The 23,261-nt window shown below is 44.7% G+C and overlaps 1 pseudogene; it reads left to right on the forward strand.

Annotated features, from left to right (window-relative positions):
• Window positions 1–4,500: 4,500 nt before the first annotated feature.
• Window positions 4,501–23,261, forward strand: part of LOC117511486 — a 43,894-nt pseudogene continuing 25,133 nt past the window's right edge.

Here is a 23,261-nt window from a genome sequence, read left to right on the forward strand (position 1 = left end):
CTTATTAATTAATCAAAAACCCAGACAGAGCTTTAATTCATTTGAAAGCTTGTCTCTTAGTCTTGTCCATCCAAATTGGAAGCCCCAAAAACCACTTTTATTTGTTGTTATCTATCGTCCTCCTGGTCGTTACTGTGAGTTTCTCTGTGAATTTTCGGACCTTTTGTCTGACTTAGTGCTTAGCTCAGATAACATAATTTTAGTGGGCGATTTTATCATCCACACAGATGCTGAGAATGACAGCCTCAACACTGCATTTAATCTATTGTTAGACTCGATTGGCTTTGCTCAAAATGTAAATGAGTCCACCCACCACTTTAATCATACCTTATCAGGGGTGGGCATCGAGGCCTGAGACACTGCAGGTTTTCCATGTAACCAATCACCTCCGCAGGTGGATTGCTGATGAGCTTCTGCTCTGAACATAAACACCTGGTTGTCAATGAAATCACCTGCTGAGACACCTGATCATTAATGAAATCACCTGCTGAGGCGACTGGTTACACGGAAAACCTGCAGTGTCTCGGCCCTTTATGGCACGATTGCCCACCCCTGCCTTAGATCTTGTTCTGACGTATGGTATGGAAATTGAAGACTTAACAGTATTCCCTGAAAACCCCCTTCTGTCTGATCATTTCTTAATAACATTTACATTTACTCTGATGGACTACCCAGTAGTGGGGAATAAGTTTCATTACAGTAGAAGTCTTTCAGAAAGCGCTGTAACTAGGTTTAAGGATATGATTCCTTCTTTATGTTCTCCAATTCCATATACCAACACAGGGCAGAGTAGCTACCTAAACTCTGTGAGTGAGATAGATTATCTCGTCAATAGTTTTATATCCTCATTGAGGACAACTTTGGATGCTGTAGCTCCTCTGAAAAAGAGAGCCTTAAATCAGAAGTGCCTGACTCCGTGGTATAACTCACAAACTCGCAGCTTAAAGCAGATAACCCATAAGTTGGAGAGGAAATGGCATCTCACTAATTTAGAAGATCTTCACTTAGCCTGGAAAAAGAGTCTGTTGCTCTATAAAAAAAAAGCCCTCTGTAAAGCTAGGACATCTTACTACTCATCACTAAATGAAGAAAATAAGAACAACCCCAGGTTTCTTTTTAGCACTGTAGCCAGGCTGACAAAGAGTCAGAGCTCTACTGAGCCGAGTATTCCTTTAACTTTAACTAGTAATGACTTCATGACTTTCTTTGCTAATAAAATTTTAACTATTAGAGAAAAAATTACTCATAACCATCCCAAAGACATATCGTTCTCTTTGGCTGCTTTCAGTGATTGTTGTGGGCTGGGATGTTTGGCTGGCTTTGTTTTTGTTTTCTGTTTCTCCCACCAGGTGGTATGTGTTCAGGACTGAGTGGCTGACGTGGGGCTGAGTTTGAGGACCTCACCCTGATCACCTGAGGCTTGTTATCATGTGCAGTTCATCAGGACTCACAGCTGTGGTGCATCTGTCTTGATCAGGGCATGTTGCATTTAAACCTGGAATACACAGTGTGTATTTGCCAGAGACTCAACTTTGTGACCAGACGTGTGAGATCGATGTTGGGAGAACAATCTCACTACTACGGACACAGAGACCGCTCCAGGTTTGACGTCACGGTCTGTGAAAGAGGATTGGGTGAGGTCTCACGCTCTTCAGCACACTTCCTGAGGTATTTTGGTTTTTGTGACTTTCATGAAGTAAAGTCAGTAAATTTGGTGTCCCTCACACCTTGTTATATTGAGCTGTTATGCTATGCTAATCGTCTAAATCAGCTTCTACTGCAGTGGAGTTTTGAATTGAGTTGTTCCGTGCCTGCGGGGAGAGAAGCTGATTTTACATTTAGGCCAGGAAGTGTTTTGCTGATTGTGTGCACCTTTGAGCTGTCTCTCTGTGTGGAGAGTGTTGGACTCAACTTACGATTTCTTCTTTCACAGACTCGGTTTGTCGCGGCCACCTGTGTCGGCGGGGTCCTTGGGTCCAGAATTGCTGTGGCTCCGGTCCTTTTGTGCTGCTGGGAGCGCGCCGTTTTTCCACCTCGCCAGACCGTTGACTTTTGGGTTATTATCACTTAATACACTATGTTAATTAAAACTTGTTTTCCTTTGAACCGTACTCTGCTTCTTTTATGCTGGGTCCTGTCAAACGCTGGGTCGGTTCTTTGCCCGCGTCTGACACATAACAGTAGTCTCTGGCCATTTAAAAATGGACCAGCTGTAGCAGAGATGGTATTTTTGGCCGGGAAGGCTGCAGCAGATGTTGGAGTTAATCCGGGATCAGTTGCGAGTGCTCTCCGTCCGGGTTGTGCGCATTGGCGCGTGCATGGCGGAGTTTACAGCTTGGGTCGCGTTGCATCCCACTGTTACGGCTGTAGCCCCGTCTCCTCCCATGCAGGTGGCTCCAACACCTGTTGTATTACCTCCGGAGGTATTTATTTATCACATTAAGTTGCATGTCAAAATCTGCTGTCACGTAAAGCAGTGTGTATTAGTTTTTACTCGGTCACCACGGGGATTCCCTTATTTGGCACTTTGGCTCCCTCTGTTGGTGACAGAGCCACATTACCGTCTAGGTCTAAAGGATGGAAAATACATTTTTTTTCCATTCTTTACACTTGACGTTGTAGACCAATCGTTAGTTAGTTTTTTTGTTGGTCTGTTATCTGTTTCTTTTATTTAGTATGGGGTGTTTTTGTATCAGGTGTTAATTTGTTGTCTTTGTGTGGGTTAAAGCACTGTCAGTGGTCTGGTGGAGTGGACATGTAGGCTGTCTGGAGCATAGCTTGGACTCAGGTACCTTTATGTTTATTGTCTGTTAGTTTTTCTTTTTTTTTTGGTTTCACCTCCCAGGGTTTGATTATGAATGTCCTTTGGGGGGGTTTCAGGGGCGTTAGTTAGGTTTAGTTTAATTCCCAGTTCCACTCCAGCCTCAGTGAGCCTTTGACCATTCGCCATCGGCGTAACCAAGGTGTAGTGCAGTGGGAACATACCTCAGTCGGAGCGGTGGGCCGATCTGTGCCGTTCGCCATTTCGGTTGTTCCACCCCTCCTGGTAGGCTGTTGGTATGGTCAGTGTAGTGACACCGGACGTACTTCATCATCATCATCATCAATTTTATTTATATAGCGCCAAATCACAACAAACAGTTGTCCCAAGGCGCTTTATATTGTAAGGCAAGGCCATACAATAATTACGTAAAAACGTCCAGTTTTCCACTGCGCTTGGGGTGGGACTGGGTTGGTTTTTTCCTGTTTTTTCCCCTGGCTTGATAGTTTTGTGCCGTTTGCCAAAATGTGGACTGACGATTGGCTCTGGTGGTGTTCCGGGGTCTTTCGGGGTGCTGGGGGGGCAACAGGGTTCCCGTTTGTTTTATTTGCCCCCGGGGTTGTTTGTGTGTGTCCACTGGGGGGCTTGGGGTTTTTGTTATTTTGTTTGTTTTCCTCCAGTTTCTGCCCTCAGGGTGTGACTGTGTGTCCTCTGGGGGGGAAATGACTGTGGGACCATCTAGCCGTAGACGGCCGGGGCTGGGTCTGTTTTTAGTCATGGGGGTGTCTCCTGGGGTTTGATGGACAGTCCTCTGGGAGGCGCTGAAAACCCCCATAAATGACTTTGGATCTCAGAGGGACCTCAGCTTTGGTTACTACTCCTGGAGCTGGCGGAGATGTCCTCTGGGGGGTGTTGGTCCCTACATGTCGTCCAGGGGGGTGTTAGATTCCTTTTTTTTTTTGCAGGGTTAAGTTTGGGTTGTATTTTGTTTCTTTTTCTTTTCTCCTCTCCCCAGGGTTTGATGGGACGGTCCTCTGGGGGGGGGGGGGGGGGGGGGGGGGTCGGAATGGTTGTTTGTGTTTTTCTTTTTTTTTTTCCTTCCTCCCAGTTTACACCCCTGGGGTTGGTTGTGGTGTCCTCTGGGGGGGTTGTTGGGGCTTTTCTTTTTGTTTTGTGACTGGGCAGACTCTGAACATGGTCGGAGGAAGGCTGAATGCACAGGTTCAAGAACTCCTGGCCAAACCTGAGCAAAGTGAATGACAGAAGCAAGAGTTGACAGAAACGAATGCAAAGATGCAGTCAGAGGTGGAGACTAACAGGTCTGCTAAATGAAGCAGAAGGCAAGACCATCAAATTCAACAAAAGATATCTCTGCACTGAAGTGTCAGCTGCAGGACATTCAGGAGCTGCTCCAAGAGGAAGTCCATTAGACACCTTCCTTCTCCATCCGCCTAGGGCAGATGGAGGATGAGGGGCATATTTTGCGGGAGATGCTGAAAAAAGAGGAAGAGAGCAAGAAGACTGTGGAGAAGTAAGTTTTTACTCTCTAGACTCAGCTGGCTGAAAGGAAGACAAAGGCAGAATAGGACGCCTTGTCAGTAGAGGGGGCTGAAGAGGGCCTCAAATGAGTCCAATGGGAGTTTGGACGGTGGTCAGCGGCAGCTGGAGTAGAAAAGTTCAGCCTATGGACAAACTGGATAAGCTGGAAAATCCGTTTGCAGCAAGAGTTGGATGACCTCATGGTGGACCAGGACCACCTTCGGCAGATTGTCTCCAATCTGGAGAGGAAGCAAAAGAAGTTTGACCAGATGTGGGCCCAAGAGAAGTGTATTGCTACTCAATATGCAGAGGAGCATGATCGTGCCGAAGTGGAGGCCAGGGAGAAGGATACAAAAGTGTTGACCCTGGCAAGAGAGTTGAACACTCTTACAGACCTGAAAGGTGAACTTGACCGGTTTAATAAAGTGTTCAAGACTGAGATGGATGACTTTGGAAAGAGAGTTCATAGTTTGGAGAGGTCCAAGCGTGTCATGGAGCAGTAACTGGAGGAGATGAAGATTCAGCTGGAGGATGAACGTAGGCAATGTTTCCAGGCCCACTCTGCCAAGAAGAAACGGGAGCTGGATCCGGGAGGGCTTGAAGGCCATCTTGAAGATGCTATTGAAAATCACGATAATGTCTTATAGCAGCTGAAGAAACTGCAAGCCCGAATGAAAGACCAGATAAGAGGACTGGAAGAGCTGCGAATGTCCGGGGATGAAGCAGTTAATGATGCTAAAGACAGTGATAAGAAGCTTAAAGCCATGGAGGGAGACATGCTACACACCCAGGAGGAGCTGTCTACTGTAGACAGGCTCGGGGAGTGAAAGGATGAGCTCCAAGATGAGATTTATAGTCTCAACACAGAGTTCCCTGTTGGCAGAGGAGAATAGGCGGCTGGAAGCTCGTATCATCCAGCTGGAGGAAAAATCTAGAGGAGGAGAAGCTCAACATTGAGATGGTCAATGACCACATAAAGAGATTAACGTTGTAGGTTGAGCAGCTGACGACGGAGCTGTCTTCAGAGCGCAGTAACGCTCAGCTCAGGCCTTTCCCAGCTGGATCGTCAGCACACGGAGCTGAAACTAAAGCTGCAGGAGGTGTTTTTTTCTCCCGGCCAACATTCCAGCTATGGTCCCTGGAGGAGGGTGTTTTTTCTGGCCCAGGTTCGTGTGGTCGCCGGGAGGCTTCCCGTGAGGGTGGGGTACTGTTGTGGGCTGGGGTGTTTGGCTGGCTTTGTTTTTGTTTTCTGCTTCTCCCACCAGGTGGTATGCGTTCAGGACTGAGTGGCTGATGTGGGGCTGAGTTTGAGGACCTCACCCTGATCACTTGAGGCTTGTTATCACGTGCAGTTCATCAGGACTCACAGCTGTGGTGCATCTGTCTTGATCAGGGCATGTTGCATTTAAACCTGGAATACACAGTGTGTATTTGCCAGAGACTCAACTTTGTGACCAGACGTGTGAGATCGACGTTGGGAGAACAATCTCACTACTACGGACGCAGAGACCGCTCCAGGTTTGACGCCACGGTCTGTGAAAGAGGATTGGGTGAGGTCTCACGCTGTTCAGCACACTTCCTGAGGTATTTTGTTTTTTGTGACTTTCATGAAGTAAAGTCAGTAAATTTGGTGTCCCTCACACCTTGTTATATTGAGCAGTTATGCTATGCTAATCGTCTAAATCAGCTTCTACTGCAGTGGAGTTTTGAACTGAGTTGTTCCGTGCCTGCGGGGAGAGAAGCTGATTTTACATTTAGTCCAGGAAGTGTTTTGCTGATTGTGTGCACCTTTGAGCTGTCTCTCTGTGTGGAGAGTGTTGGACTCACCTTACGGTTTCTTCTTTCACAGACTCGGTTTGTCACGGCCACCTGGGGGGTGTCGGCGGGGTCCTTGGGTCCAGAATTGCTGTGGCTCCGGTCCTTTTGCGCTGCTGGGAGCGCGCCATTTTTCCACCTCGCCAGACCGTTGACTTTTGGGTTATTATCACTTAATACACTATGTTAATTAAAACTTGTTTTCCTTTGAACCGTGCTCTGCTTCTTTTATGCTGGGTCCTGTCAAACGCTGGGTCGGTTCTTGAAATTCTTGAAAGGGTAGTTGTAAAACAGCTAAGTGATCATCTGCAGAGGAATGGTCTATTTGAAGAGTTTCAGTCAGGTTTTAGAATTCATCATAGTACAGCATTAGTGAAGGTTACAAATGATCTTCTTATGGCCTCAGACAGTAGACTCATCTCTGTGCTTGTTCTGTTAGACCTCAGTGCTGCTTTTGATACTGTTGACCATAAAATTTTATTACAGAGATTAGAGCATGCCATAGGTATTAAAGGCACTGCGCTGCGGTGGTTTGAATCATATTTATCTAATAGATTACAATTTGTTCATGTAAATGGGGAATCTTCTTCACAGACTAAGGTTAATTATGGAGTTCCACAAGGTTCTGTGCTAGGACCAATTTTATTCACTTTATACATGCTTCCATTAGGTAGTATTATTAGACAGCATTGCTTAAATTTTCATTGTTACGCAGATGATACTCAGCTTTATCTATCCATGAAGCCAGAGGACACACACCAATTAGCTAAACTGCAGGATTGTCTTACAGACATAAAGACATGGATGACCTCTAATTTCCTGCTTTTAAACTCAGATAAAACTGAAGTTATTGTACTTGGCCCCACAAATCTTAGAAACATGGTGTCTAACCAGATCCTTACTCTGGATGGCATTACCCTGACCTCTAGTAATACTGTGAGAAATCTTGGAGTCATTTTTGATCAGGATATGTCATTCAATGCGCATATTAAACAAATATGTAGGACTGCTTTTTTGCATTTGCGCAATATCTCTAAAATTAGAAAGGTCTTGTCTCAGAGTGATGCTGAAAAACTAATTCATGCATTTATTTCCTCTAGGCTGGACTATTGTAATTCATTATTATCAGGTTGTCCTAAAAGTTCCCTGAAAAGCCTTCAGTTAATTCAAAATGCTGCAGCTAGAGTACTGACAGGGACTAGAAGGAGAGAGCATATCTCACCCATATTGGCCTCTCTTCATTGGCTTCCTGTTAATTCTAGAATAGAATTTAAAATTCTTCTTCTTACTTATAAGGTTTTGAATAATCAGGTCCCATCTTATCTTAGGGACCTCGTAGTACCATATCACCCCAATAGAGCGCTTCGCTCTCAGACTGCAGGCTTACTTGTAGTTCCTAGGGTTTGTAAGAGTAGAATGGGAGGCAGAGCCTTCAGCTTTCAGGCTCCTCTCCTCTGGAACCAGCTCCCAATTCGGATCAGGGAGACAGACACCCTCTCTACTTTTAAGATTAGGCTTAAAACTTTCCTTTTTGCTAAAGCTTATAGTTAGGGCTGGATCAGGTGACCCTGAACCATCCCTTAGTTATGCTGCTATAGACTTAGACTGCTGGGGGGTTCCCATGATGCACTGAGTGTTTCTTTCTCTTTTTGCTCTGTATGCACCACTCTGCATTTAATCATTAGTGATTGATCTCTGCTCCCCTCCACAGCATGTCTTTTTCCTGGTTCTCTCCCTCAGCCCCAACCAGTCCCAGCAGAAGACTGCCCCTCCCTGAGCCTGGTTCTGCTGGAGGTTTCTTCCTGTTAAAAGGGAGTTTTTCCTTCCCACTGTCGCCAAGTGCTTGCTCACAGGGGGTTGTTTTGACAGTTGGGGTTTTTCTGTGATTATTGTATGGCTTTGCCTTGCAATATGAAGCACCTTGGGGCAACTGTTTGTTGTGATTTGGCGCTATATAAATAAAATTGATTTGATTTGATTTGTGGGGATGTTTTTCAGTGGCATTAACTGGGAGACTAGTCAGGATTGTGGGAAAGATGAATGGAGCAATGTACAGAGACATCCTGGATGAAAACCTGCTCCAGAGCTGTTGTAGGTATGTTTGTCTGTGTTATCCGGTTTGCTCCCCTTGTTTGCACATTAGTCCCTTCTGTCTTCCACATTAGTTCTGCCTTCTGTTCTTGGAGTTAGTTTTGGTTATTGTTTAATTCTTGCTATAGTTTGTATTTTGATTATCAACTCAACTCAGCTCAACTCAAGCTTTATTGTCATATGCACAGTAAAGAAACATGTTTCCCTGCACAATGAAATTCTTAGTTTGCCACCAAACACTGAATGCCAAAACTATCTCCTTAGTTGTTCTTAATCTTTATGTTAGTTTTTCTACTCTAGCACTTTTATTTTTATATTAAGCCCTCCATTGCTTTTCTGTTAGAGTTCTTTCCTTCAACTTTTGTTTTTATTGTCTTGTACTTTGATTATCTCTTTTATGTGTTTGTCCTTCTTGTGAGTTTTCTCGTTTGTTACACTTTTTACACCTTTGGTTTCCATGGTTGTTTTTACTTTGTGTACTTGGAGTTGTATTTTGGTTCTGTGAGGTTTAACATTTTTTCTTGTAATTTTATTGTTGTTTCCTTTCCTCACCTCCCATACCTTTTGAGTTTTACAGCACCCTCCTATTTCTCTGTGACCTTTGACCTCTGCACACACCTGTGGTTTATTTGCTCATCAGGTGGTTTTGTATTTAAGCCCTCACCTGTCCTCGTTTTGAGTTTCTTGTAGATTCACTTTAGGTTCCTCCTCTGTGGGGATCAAAAGGGTTAGGATGGTCGGGAGAACGGAGCAGCTCCCTGTCCATGAAATATCCCTTATGACCTGCGTCTCCAACAGCCTCTCCTAATCAAACACCTACTGAATGGCTTCTTGCATCGACCTTTGTTTTATAACCCATGGCAGAGGTGTGCAAGGTGAGTTTCTGGCACCTGAAAGCCAGACTTCTCCAGGCAGGTGGGGCTCGTTAGCCATGTATCCTATTAGTGGTATTGCATTTTGTTGCAATAATTTTAAAGTGTAACCCCCCCACCCCATAAAATCTGGCTTAAAGCCATGCTTATAAGTTATGGAGGTGTTAAGATAATTAATGTAATCTGAATACTGAGTGTAAGTTTTAAAAATAAAGAAATAAACATTTAATTGGTTTAGCTGCCTCCACAAATTTTTCACAAGTGTGCATCCAAATTAGTGGACAAACAGGAGCTCAAGTTTCAAATATATCAAAACAATTTCCAATTAAGGCTTTTTTTCATTTACTTAATGAGAAGGAGGGACTGCAGCCTCTGACACAGCGGAGAAGATGATGGATCACGCTCTGAAGCGCTGTGACTGAAAACAGGCTGCAGACTCTTCACACCCTCCTGCTTGGCAACCTGATTTCAAATCCTCCTCACTTTGACTTGTGAATAAAACTGACATGCAAGGAAAATATATTGAGGTACGTTGTTCTGTAAAAAGAAAAAAAGTCTCACAATTCAAAGTGTTGCAATTCAACAGAGAACAAAACTCTCCTCGTGGGGGCGATTTTCTGATTTGGTCTTATGAAAGAACAATTCCAGGAAATCTTTGAAGGCTGAGAGGCTTAGTTCTAAGGGGCTCCAGAGACACCCAAAAAGAGACATGATTAAAGTGTGTTCTTTAGACCTAGCACCCTGCAGATCCTGGTCTCAGGTCTGTTTGCTCAACTACATGGAGGATGTGCAAACTGATGCTTGACAGTAGACATTGTGACCTTTGTTCACGGCCAAAAAGCATCAGTGTAAAAAGCAGCATTTCTCTTCTGTTCACACTTTAAACATGACCAAACTTTTTCTTTTTCTGTTTTTTTTTTTTTTACTCATCATGAACAGATTCTTCCATCTCAGTATTATTAATATCTCAATATTTACAACATAATAAAAATACAAAACACAACATAATGGATTGTGTAAGTAATTACCTCACTGTAATACAAAACAAAGAAATCTTCACTTGCTAATCAGGGAAGGGATCCAAGAATATTTAGTCCCAAGTTTTGTTTTTTTTTTTCTTTCAAAAACTTGAAGAGAATGGCACACTGTGTTAAATCTCTTTGGACCGGGCTGTCCTCCAAGCTATCGTAGCCTCAAACAGAATAAAACCCCACATTTTGCTGAAAGGCAAAACTCCTAACCACTGATCCACTGTGCTGCCAAGGGATGAAATGAAGCCATTACGGGCAACTGCATGGTTGACCTTTACACACACATCAGTTTTGACGGAATGTAATCAGCACCAACGACCCCAACCACCCCAAAAATTCACCTTTGACAAATTTGTCCTGAACCTGGAGAATTCTGGGGCCCACCTACCAGTCCCAGCAGAAGACTGCCCCTCCCTGAGCCTGGTTCTGCTGGAGGTTTCTTCCTGTTAAAAGGGAGTTTTTCCTTCCCACTGTAGCCAAGTGCTTGCTCACAGGGGGTCGTTTTGACCGTTGGGGTTTACATAATTATTGTATGGCCTTGCCTTACAATATAAAGCGCCTTGGGGCAACTGTTTGTTGTGATTTGGCGCTATATAAAAAAAAATTGATTGATTGATTGATTGATTGATTATGTGTGCTACGTTGAGTGCAAATCTGAGTTAAAGGTTTTGGCCTTTGACCCCAATGATGTTGACCTTTGTCAAAACAAATCCTTAAAGGACCATTTAACATTCATCCACACACCAATTTTGGTGGAAATTGGCCTAAAGATATGGGAGGAGAAAGCAAACAAACAAACTGCTAAAATTAATGATATTGCACATACAGTATCTTTTGTCACTTCACATCTCATAGTAGTATGCTAAATTGGCACAGTTAAGAACTTTGCTTAAAATAAACTGTGACAAATCAAGGCCAGAATGTGCCAAATGTGACCATCCACCCATCCATCCATTTTCTAAACCTGCTTATTCCAGTTAAGGGTCATAGTGGGGGTGGTACCTATCCCGGCAGTCATTGGGTAAGAGTCAGGGTACACCCTTGACAGGTTGCTAGTCGATGCGTCAGGCCTGTGATAGACAAACAACCTGTCCAGGGATGACACATAGAGACAGATGAACACATTCACACTCTCACTCACACCAATGGTCACGTCTTTGAATTGGGAGGAAGCCAGAGCACCTGGAGTGAACCCACGCAAACACAGAGAGAACATTTAACTCCATACAGAAAGGACCAGGTTGGAAGTGAACCTGAGACCTTCTTGCTGTGAGAAAACAGTACTAATTAGCCAAAAAATGACATATGAGACTCCAGTCAAAATGTAACTACAAATCTAACTATGCCCAAAAGTAGTGGTGTGTCAGAACTATTAAAATATCCTGAATTAGACTTTAGATTAGTTGCCATTTTACAGAATATACTTGATCTGGAACATGGATTTCAGTTGACAAAATGGAATTCAGTGTCTTTAGTTTGATGTTTAAAGATTTTGATATTCTCCCCTGCACCAAATTCTACAGTTTAATTTGATAACATGCAGTGTTGGGTAAGTTACTTTGAAAAAGTGATTAGTTACAAATTACTAGTTACTTTTTACAAAAGTAATTAGTTACATTACTTAGTTACTGCCTCAAGAAAGTAACTAAGTTACATTACTTAAGGATTCATTTGTGTCAAAAAAAAAAAGATCCAATTACAAACACGTTGTTCAATACTGGCTCAAAAGGCAACATAAACATAAAAATAAATACTTTTATCAGCCAGGATGATTCACTTAAGGTAGTTTAGTCTACAACATTTTGTAGCACTGAAACATTTTAAATCATATAAAAATTATTTGTTAACAACTTGAATCGAACATGTCTTTGTTTTATTAATGCCATTAAACATCCATCCATCCATTTTCTTCCGCTTTATCCGCAGTCGGGTCGCCGGGGCAGCAGCTCAAGCAAAGCCGCCCAGACCTCCCGATCCACACACACCTCCCCCAGCTCCTCCGGGGGAACCCCAAGGCGTTCCCAAGCCAGCCGAGAGATGTAATCCTTCCAGCGTGTCCTGGGTCTTCCCCGGGGCCTCCTCCCAATGGGACGTGCCCGGAACACCTCTCCAGCGAGGCGTCCAGGGGGCATCCTGAAAAGATGCCCGAGCCACCTCAACTGACTCCTTTCGACGTGGAGGAGCAGTGGCTCGACTCCGAGCTCCTCCCGAGTGACCGAGCTCCTCACCCTATCTCTAAGGGAGCTCCCAGCCACCCTGCGGAGGAAACTCATCTCGGCCGCTTGTACCCACGATCTCGTTCTTTCGGTCATGAGCCAAATCTCATGACCATAGGTGAGGATCAGAACGTAGATCGATCGGTAAATCGAGAGCTTTGCCCCCCTACTCAGCTCTCTCTTCACCATGACGGTCCGATACAGCGACCACATCAATCAATCAATCAATCAACTTTTTTCTTATATAGCGCCAAATCACAACAAACAGTTGCCCCAAGGCGCTCCACATTGCAAGGCAAGGCCATACAATAATTATGAAAAACCCCAACGGTCAAAACGACCCCCTATGAGCAAGCACTTGGCCACAGTGGGAAGGAAAAAACTCCCTTTTAACAGGAAGAAACCTCCAGCAGAACCAGGCTCAGGGAGGGGCAGTCTTCTGCTGAGACTGGTTGGGGCTGAGGGAAAGAACCAGGAAAAAGAGATCGATCACTAATGATTAAATGCAGAGTGATGCATACGGAGCAAAAAGAGAAAGAAAGAGTGCATCATGGGGACCCCCCCACAGTCTACGTCTAAAGCAACATAACCAAGGGATGGTCCAGGGTCACCCGATCCAGCCCTAACTATAAGCCTTAGCGAAAAGCAAAGTTTTTAGCCTAATCTTAAAAGTAGAGAGGGTATCTGTCTCCCTGATCTGAATTGGGAGCTGGTTCCACAGGAGAGGAGCCTGAAAGCTGAAGGCTCTGCCTCCCATTCTACTCTTACAAACCCTAGGAACTACAAGTAAGCCCGCAGTCTGAGAGCGAAGCGCTCTAATGGGGTAATATGGTACTACGAGGTCCCTAAGATAAGATGGGACCTGATTATTCAAAACCTTATAAGTAAGAAGAAGAATTTTAAATTCTATTCTAGCATTAACAGGAAGCCAATGAAGGGAGGCCAACACGGGTGAGATATGCTCTCTCCTGCTAGTCCCCGTCAGTACTCTAGCTGCAGCATTCTAAACCAACTGAAGGCTTTTTAGGGAACGTTTAGGACAACCTGATAATAATGAATTACAATAGTCCAGCCTAGAGGAAATAAATGCATGAATTAGTTTTTCAGCATCACTCTGAGACAAGACCTTTCTGATTTTAGAGATATTGCGTAAATGCAAAAAGGCAGTCCTACATATTTGTTTAATATGCGCTTTGAATGACATATCCTGATCAAAAATAACTCCAAGATTTCTCACAGTATTACTAGAGATCAGGGAAATGCCATCCAGAGTAACGATCTGGTTAGACACCATGCTTCTAAGATTTGTGGGGCCAAGTACAATAACTTCAGTTTTATCTGAGTTTAAAAGCAGGAAATTAGAGGTCATCCATGTCTTTATGTCTGTAAGACAATCCTGCAGTTTAGCTAATTGGTGTGTATCCTCTGGCTTCATGGATAGATAAAGCTGGGTATCATCTGCGTAACAATGAAAATTTAAGCAATACCGTCTAATAATACTGCCCAAGGGAAGCATGTATAAAGTGAATAAAATTGGTCCTAGCACAGATCCTTGTGGAACTCCATAATTAACTTTAGTCTGTGAAGAAGATTCCCCATTTACATGAACAAACTGTAATCTATTAGACAAATATGATTCAAACCACCGCAGCGCAATGCCTTTAATACCTATGACATGCTCTAATCTCTGTAATAAAATTTTATGGTCAACAGTATCAAAAGCAGCACTGAGGTCCAACAGAACAAGCACAGAGATAAGTCCACTGTCCGAAGCCATAAGAAGATCATTTGTAACCTTCACTAATGCTGTTTCTGTACTATGATGAATTCTAAAACCTGACTGAAACTCTTCAAATAGACCATTCCTCTGCAGGTGATCAGTTAGCTGTTTTACAACTACCCTCTCAAGAATCTTTGAGAGAAAAGGAAGGTTGGAGATTGGCTATAATTAGCTAAGATAGCTGGGTCAAGTGATGGCTTTTTAAGTAATGGTTTAATTACTGCCACCTTAAAGGCCTGTGGTACATAACCAACTAACAAAGATAGATTGATCATATTTAAGATTGAAGCATTAAATAATGGTAGGACTTCCTTGAGCAGCCTGGCAGGAATGGGGTCTAATAAGGATGTTGATGGTTTGGATGAAGTAACTAATGAAAATAACTCAGACAGAACAATCGGAGAGAAAGAGTCTAACCAAATACCGGCATCACTGAAAGCAGCCAAAGATAACGATACATCTTTGGGATGGTTATGAGTAATTTTTTCTCTAATAGTCAAAATTTTGTTAGCAAAGAAAGTCATGAAGTCATTACTAGTTAAAGTTAATGGAATACTCAGCTCAATAGAGCTCTGACTCTTTGTCAGCCTGGCTACAGTGCTGAAAAGAAACCTGGGGTTGTTCTTATTTTCTTCAATTAGTGATGAGTAGAAAGATGTCCTAGCTTCACGAAGGGCTTTCTTATAGAGCAACAAACTCTTTTTCCAGGCTAAGTGAAGATCTTCTAAATTAGTGAGACGCCATTTCCTCTCCAACTTACGGGTTATCTGCTTTAAGCTACGAGTTTGTGAGTTATACCACGGAGTCAGACACTTCTGATTTAAAGCTCTCTTTTTCAGAGGAGCTACAGCATCCAAAGTTGTCTTCAATGAGGATGTAAAACTATTGACAAGATACTCTAACTCCCTTACAGAGTTTAGGTAGCTACTCTGCTCTGTGTTGGTATATGACATTAGAGAACATAAAGAAGGAATCATATCCTTAAACCTAGTTACAGCGCTTTCTGAAAGACTTCTAGTGTAATGAAACTTATTCCCCACTGCAGGGTAGTCCATCAGGGTAAATGTAAATGTTATTAAAAAATGATCAGACAAAAGGGAGTTTTCAGGGAATACTGTTAAGTCTTCTATTTCCATACCATAAGTCAGAACAAGATCTAAAATATGATTAAAGTGGTGGGTGGACTCATTTACTTTTTGAGCAAAGCCGATAGAGTCTAATAATAGATTAAATGCAGTGTTGAGGCTGTCATTCTCAGCATCTGTGTGGATGTTAAAATCGCCCACTATAATTATCTTATCTGAGCTAAGCACTAAGTCAGACAAAAGGTCTGAAAATTCACAGAGAAACTCACAGTAACGACCAGGTGGACGATAGATAATAACAAATAAAACTGGTTTTTGGTACTTCCAATTTGGATGGACAAGACTAAGAGACAAGCTTTCAAATGAATTAAAGCTCTGTCTAGGTTTTTGATTAATTAATAAGCTGGAATGGAAGATTGCTGCTAATCCTCCGCCCCGGCCCGTGCTACGAGCATTCTGACAGTTAGTGTGACTCGGGGGTGTTGACTCATTTAAACTAACATATTCATCCTGCTGTAACCAAGTTTCTGTTAGGCAGAATAAATCAATACGTTGATCAATTATTATATCATTTACCAACAGGGACTTAGAAGAAAGAGACCTAATGTTTAATAGACCACATTTAACTGTTTTAGTCTGTGGTGCAATTGAAGGTGCTATATTATTTTTTCTTTTTGAATTTTTATGCTTAAATAGATTTTTGCTAGTTATTGGTGGTCTGGGAGCAGGCACCGTCTCTACGGGGATGGGGTAATAAGGGGATGGCAGGGGGAGAGAAGCTGCAGAGAGGTGTATAAGACCACAGCTCTGCCTCCTGGTCCCAACGCTAGACAGTCACAGTTTGGAGGATCCCAAAAAATTGGCCAGATTTCTAGAAATGAGAGCTGCTCCCTCTAAAGTGGGATGGATGCCGTCTCTCCTAACAAGACCAGGTTTTCCCCAGAAGCTTTGCCAATTATCAATGAAGCCCACCTCATTTTTTGGACACCACTCAGACAGCCAGCAATTCAAGGAGAACATGCGGCTAAACATGTCACTCCCGGTCTGATTGGGGAGGGGCCCAGAGAAAACAACAGAGTCCGACATTGTTTTTGCAAAGTTACACACCGATTCAATGTTAATTTTAGTGACCTCCGATTGGCGTAACCGAGTGTCATTACTGCCGACGTGAATTACAATCTTACCAAATTTACGCTTAGCCTTAGCCAGCAATTTCAAATGTCCTTTGATGTCGCCTGCTCTGGCCCCCGGAAGACAATTGACAATGGTTGCTGGTGTCGCTAACTTCACATTTCTCAAAACAGAGTCGCCAATAACCAGAGTTTGATCCTCGGCGAGTGTATCGTCGAGTGGGGAAAAACGGTTAGAGATGTGAACGGGTTGACGGTGTACACGGGGCTTCTGTTTAGGGCTACGCTTCCTCCTCACAGTCACCCAGTCAGCCTGCCTTCCCGACTGCACGGGGTCTGCCAGGGGGGAACTAACGGCGGCTAAGCTACCTTGGTCCGCACCGACTACAGGGGCCTGGCTAGCTGTAGAATTTTCCACGGTGCGGAGCCGAGCCTCCAATTCGCCCAGCCTGGCCTCCAAAGCTACGAATAAGCTGCACTTATTACAAGTACCGTTACTGCTAAAAGAGGCCGAGGAATAACTAAACATTTCACACCCAGAGCAGAAAAGTACGGGAGAGACAGGAGAAGCCGCCATGCTAAAACGGCTAAGAGCTAGTAGCTACGCTAAGCTAGCGGATTCCCAAACAGGGAATCCGACACTAGACAGGCTGTGGAGCAGCACAGGCAACGCACGACAACAGTGCCAAAACAAAATAAAAATCCACTAGACAGGCTGTGGAGCAGCACAGGTAACGCACGACAACAGTGCCAAATAAAAATCCACTGGACAGGCTGTGGAGCAGCACAGGTAACGCACGACAACAGTGCTAAAAAAAATAAAATAAAAATAAAAATCCACTGGACAGGCTGTGGAGCAGCACAGGTAACGCACGACAACAGTGGTAAAAAATAAAATAAAAATCCACTGGACAGGCTGTGGAGCAGCACAGGTAACGCACGACAACAGTGCCAAAAAACAAAATAAAAATCCACTGGACAGGTTGTGGAGCAGCACAGGTAACGCACGACAACAGTGCTAAAAAAAATAAAATAAAAATCCACTGGACAGGCTGTGGAGCAGCACAGGTAACACACGACAACAGTGGTAAAAAATAAAATAGAAATCCACTGGACAGGCTGTGGAGCAGCACAGATAGCACACGACAACAGTGCTAAAAAATAAAATAAAAATCCACTGGACAGGCTGTGGAGCAGCACAGGTAACACACGACAACAGTGGTAAAAAATAAAATAAAAATCCATTGGACAGGCTGTGGAACAGCACAGGTAACACACGACAACAGTGGTAAAAAATAAAATAAAAATCCACTAGACAGGCTGTGGAGCAGCACAGGTAACACACGACAACAGTGCTAAAAAAAATAAAATCAAAATCAAAATCCACTGGACAGGCTGTGGAGCAGCACAGGCAACGCACGACAACAGCGCCAAAAAACAAAACAAAAATCCACTGAACAGGCTGTGGAGCAGCACAGGTAACGCACGACAACAGCGCTAAAAAATAAAATAAAAATCCACTGAACAGGCTGTGGAGCAGCACAGGTAACACACGACAACAGCGCCAAAAAATAAAATAAAAATCCACTGAACAGGCTGTGGAGCAGCACAGGTAACGCACGACAACAGTGCTAAAAAATAAAATAAAAATCCACTGGACAGGCTGTGGAGCAGCACAGGTAACACATGACAACAGTGCTAAAAAATAAAATAAAAATCCACTGGACAGGCTGTGGAGCAACACAGGTAACACACGACAACAGTGCTAAAATAAAACAAAAAACCATTAGGCAGGCTGTGGAGCAGCACAGGCAACGCACGACAACAGCGCCAAAACAAAATAAAAATCCACTAGGCAGGCTGTGGAGCAGCACGACAACAGTGCTAAAAAATAAAATAAAAATAAAAACGAAAGCGTTAGCAAGCTAGTTAGCTTGCCAACGCTGATGAAGGTTAGCTGATAAAAGTGCTCCGTCGCGATGCTTCGCGACCACATCACTGCAGACGCTGCACCGATCCATCTATTGATCTCACGCTCCATCTGTCCCTCACTCGTGAACAAGACCCCGAGATACTTAAACTCCTCCACTTGAGGCAAGGACACTCCACCGACCTGAAGAGGGCAAAGCACCTTTTTCCGGTCAAGAACCATGGCCTCGGATTTGGAGGTGTTGATTTTCATCCCGGACACCTCACACTCGGCTGCAAACCTCCCCAGTGCACACTGAAGGTCCTGATTTGACGAAGCCAACAGAACCACATCGTTCGCAAACAGCAGAGACGAGATTCTGTGGTTCCCAAACCAGACCCCCTCTACACCCTGGCTGCGCCTAGAAATTCTGTCCATAAAAATAATGAACAGAACCGGTGACAAAGGGCAGCCCTGGCGGAGGCCAACGTGCACTGGAAAGAGGTTTGACTTACTACCGGCAATGCGAACCAAGCTCCTGCTGCGGTCGTACAGGGACCGGATAGCCCTTAGCAAAGGACCCCGGACCCCATACTCCCGGAGCACTCCCCACAGGGTGCCCCAAGAGACACGGTCGAACGCCTTCTCCAGATCCACAAAACACATGTGGACTGGTTGGGTGAACTCCCATGAACCCTCGAGCACCCGATGGAGCATGTAGAGCTGCTCCAGTGTGCTGCGACCAGGACGAAAACCACACTGCTCCTCCTGAATCCGAGGTTCGACCATCGGTCGAATTCTCCTCTCCAGTACTCTGGAATAGACCTTACCGGGGAGGCTGAGGAGTGTGATCCCCCTATAGTTGGAACACACCCTCCGGTCCCCCTTCTTAAACAGAGGGACCCCCACCCCGGTCTGCCAATCCAGAGGCACTGTCCCCGCTCGCCACACGATGTTGCAGAGGCGTGTCAGCCAAGACAGTCCCACAACATCCACAGACTTAAGGTACTCAGGACGGACTTCATCCACCCCAGGAGCCCTGCCACCGAGGAGCTTTCTAACCACCTCGGTGACTTCTGCCTGGGTAATGGATGAGTCCACCTCTGGGTCCCCAGTCTCTGCTTCCTCTTCGGAAGATGTGACGATGGGATTGAGGAGATCCTTGAAGTACTCCTTTCACCATCCAACAACATCCCCACTCAGGGTCAACAGCTCCCCACCCGCACCGTAAACAGTGCCCGTGGAGAGCTGCCTCTGCCTCCTGAGGCATAGGACGGTTTGCCAGAATCTCTTCGAGGCCGACCGATAGTCCTCCTCCATAGCCTCCCCGAACTCCTCCCAGACCTGGGTTTTTGCCTCTGCGACCGCACGGGCTGCGGCACGCTTGGCCTGCCGGTACCTGTCAGCTGCCTCTGGGGTCCCACCTACCAACAAAGATAAGTAGGACTCCTTCAGCTTGACGGCATCCCTTACTTCCGGTGTCCACCACCGAGTTCGGGGATTGCCGCTGCGACAGGCATCAGAGACCTTGCGACCACAGCTACGAGCGGCCGCATCGACAATGGAGGTGGAGAACATGGTCCACTCGGACTCCATGTCTCCAACCTCCCCCGGGATCTGGGAGAAGCTCTCCCAGAGGTGGGAGTTGAAGACCTCCCTGACAGAGGGTTCCGCCAGTCGTTCCCAGCAGACCCTCACGATACGTTTGGGCCTGCCAGGTCTGACCGGCTTCCTCCCCTCCCAGCGGATCCAACTCACCATCAGGTGGTGATTGGTCGACAGCTCTGCCCCTCTCTTTACCGGAGTGTCCAAGACACGTGGCTGAAGGTCAGATGATATGACTACAAAGTCGATCATCGACCACCGGCTCAGGGTGTCCTGGTGCCACGTGCACTTATGGACACCCTTGTACTTGAACATGGTGTTCGTGATGGACAAACTGTGACTAGCACAGAAGTCCAACAACTGAACACCACTCGGGTTCAGATCGGGGAGGCCGTGCTTCCTGACCACCACCCTCCAGGTCTCACTGTCGCTGCCCACGTGGGCGTTGAAATCCCCCAGGAGAACAATGGAGTCCCCAGTCGGAGCGCTATCTAGTACCCCTCCCAGGGACTCCAGGAAGGTTGGGTACTCTGCACTGCCGCTCGGCCCGTATGCCGAGACAATAGTGAGAGACCTGTCCCTGACCCAAAGGTGTAGGGACGCGACCCTCTCGTTCATCGGAGTGAACTCCAACACATGGCGACTGAGCTGGGGAGCAATAAGCAATGCAACCCCAGCTCTCCGCCTCTCCCCGTGGGCAACGCCAGAAAAATGAAGCGTCCAGCCCCTCTCCAGGAGTTGGGTACCAGAGCCCATGCTGTGCGTGGAGGTGAGCCCGACTATCTCTAGTCGGTATCTCTCAACCTCCCGCACAAGCTCAGGCTCCTTGCCCCCCAGCGAGGTGACATTCCACGTCCCAACAGCCAGGGGCTGTGAGCATGGACCGGGCCGCCGGGCCACCCGCCCTCGACCGCCACCCAATCCTCTCTGCACCCAACCCCCATGGCCCCCTCTGCAGGTGGTGAACCCACAGGAGGGCGGGCCCACATTGCTCCTTCGGGCTGAGCCCGGCCGGGCCCCATGGGCTAAGGCCCGACCACCAGGTGCTTGCGCGCGAGCCCGAACCCCAGGCCTGGCTGCAGGGTGGGACCCCGGCTCCGCCATACTGGGCAACGTCTCGGTCCTTGATCTTTCACTGGTCATGGAGGTTCTGAGCTGCCCTTAGACTGACCCGTCACCTAGGACCTGTTTGCCTTGGGAGACCCTACAGGGAGCACAAAGCCCCCGACAACATAGCTCATAGGATCATCCAGGTATGCAAACTCCCCCACTACGATAAGGTGGCAGCTAGAGGGGGAGAGCCATTAAACAAACAAACAAAAAAAACAACTTGTTTGTAGTTGGATCTTGTTTTTTTTAAGCCATTAAACAAACAAACAAAAAAAAGATCCAACTACAAACAAGTTGTTGAATACTGGCTCAAAGGACAACATAAACATGAAAATAAATACTTTTATCAGCCAGGATTATTCACTTAAGGTAGTTTAGTCTACAAGAATTTGTGGTGCTGAAACATTTCAAATAATATAAAAATTATTTGTAAACAACCTGAATTTTAACATGTATAAAAGTGCAAAACTTATTTTTAAACAGTGCAAAAGGTAACAGTGAACTGTTGTCGCATCCTATGTTTCCTTTAATGTTTATCAAAGTAATGGTTGTACCTGAGTAGCAATAGCTTCTCAAATCATTTGGCTGACAGCCTATTCCTTCTTGGAGTTAGCACTAGGCTACCCAGACTGAAAAGTCTCTCTACTGGGGCACTTGAAGGTGTTGGAGTGTTCAGTTTTAGGAATAAAGCTTTAATGTTAGGAAACTGGTGGAGAATGTCTATTTCGCAACCTGACTGGAAATAACTAAAGACTTCACCTTCACAGTTGCGAGAAGCTGGATTGCCATCTTCAAAAGAAAAACTTCCATATCACCTTTGTTTGAGGAACAAGAGGCCTGTGGTGCCGGATCTGAAGGGTGCACGTCTTGTGTGACCATTGAAGTTTGGCATTCTGTGGACAGTAGAGTCTTTAACCCTCTGGGGTCCGAGGGCATTTTTTGGACAGTTCACTCGCCTGGCATAAATGTATTATTATTGCTGTTAACAGCGCTCCCTGCATCCCACAATCAAGGTTTATGTCTTTTTTTTTTCAGGACAACCTGTGCTTTCAGAATATATATGCTTTTGTTGTGTTTTATAAGCAGTGATGCCGGTAACGCGTTACTCTAATCTGACCACTTTTTTTTAGTAACGAGTAATCTAACGCATTAATCTTTCCAAATCAGTAATCAGATTAAAGTTACTTCTCCATGTCACTGTGCATTACTATTATTTTTCATTGTGGGTCGATAGCAGCATTAAACTTGGTCCGTGGGCAGGAGGTCGGGGTTCGACTGAACTGCCCATTTTAAGTGAGCTGTGAGCTTTTCATCCGCGGTTTTTTGCAGCTGCTCGATTCATCCTCACCTCTTAAAGTGCGGTGATCAGCACACCTGCACTGAGCTTTACAAAGACATTTTTATACTTTTTTCCTCCTTTATTTAGAATTCTGAGCTGAGCCGCTCTGTATCTATGTTAAAAACAGCCGATCCTCCGCGACGCGTCAACAACTAACACTATTTTCCACTCAAATGCACCTAAACTCTCTTTCTGAGGACCACATGATGTGAAAACACAATAAAACTTTCTTACCTGTAAATCTGGTCATGTTTTCTGCATAAATAAATGTTATCCATTCTTTGTGCTCAAACGCCAAAGCAGGGGCGAATCCAGATGGAGTGGGGGCGTGGGGCAGGGATCTGCCCCCCCCCCCACAACACCCCTAGATTAAAGGTCCAGTTTTGAAGCCGTTTTTTACTACAACTACTAATATTGCTTAAAATAATAATAATTTCGACAAGTAAAATGTTTAGAGAGAATTTAAATGTTAGAAAAATGTTAGAATTTAATAGTTACATTTATAAACAATGTAGGTTCAAAATTGCAAGTTTTACTGTTACAGTGCTGTCAACAGTTAAATATGAGGTCAAGAAAGAGGTCTTTATTTTACTTTTTATAAAACAAGTATTTATTTTCATTGAAGTCAAGAAAGGGTGACTATAAAGTGAGTTTTGGCAAAACAGATATTGTCATGTTGAGGTGGCAGAGGGTTGTTGTCAGCAGCTGGGAAAAGTAACTAAAAAAGTAACTAGTAATCTAACTTAGTTACTTTTACAATTGAGTAATCAGTAAAGTAACTAAGTTACTTTTTCAAGGAGTAATCAGTAATTGGATTACTTTTTCAAAGTAACTGTGGCAACACTGTTTATAAGTGTAATAAAGGTTTACAATCAAAAATAAGAAAGACAACAGTAAAGCGGAAATAATTTTCCACACACATTTATTCAAAACACACAGCAAACTATAATAAACAACTGCTTTGACACTTTATAACGG

The sequence above is a fragment of the Thalassophryne amazonica genome, chromosome 6 (assembly GCF_902500255.1).
Source record: "Thalassophryne amazonica chromosome 6, fThaAma1.1, whole genome shotgun sequence".
In the NCBI taxonomy this organism is placed as follows: domain Eukaryota; kingdom Metazoa; phylum Chordata; class Actinopteri; order Batrachoidiformes; family Batrachoididae; genus Thalassophryne; species Thalassophryne amazonica.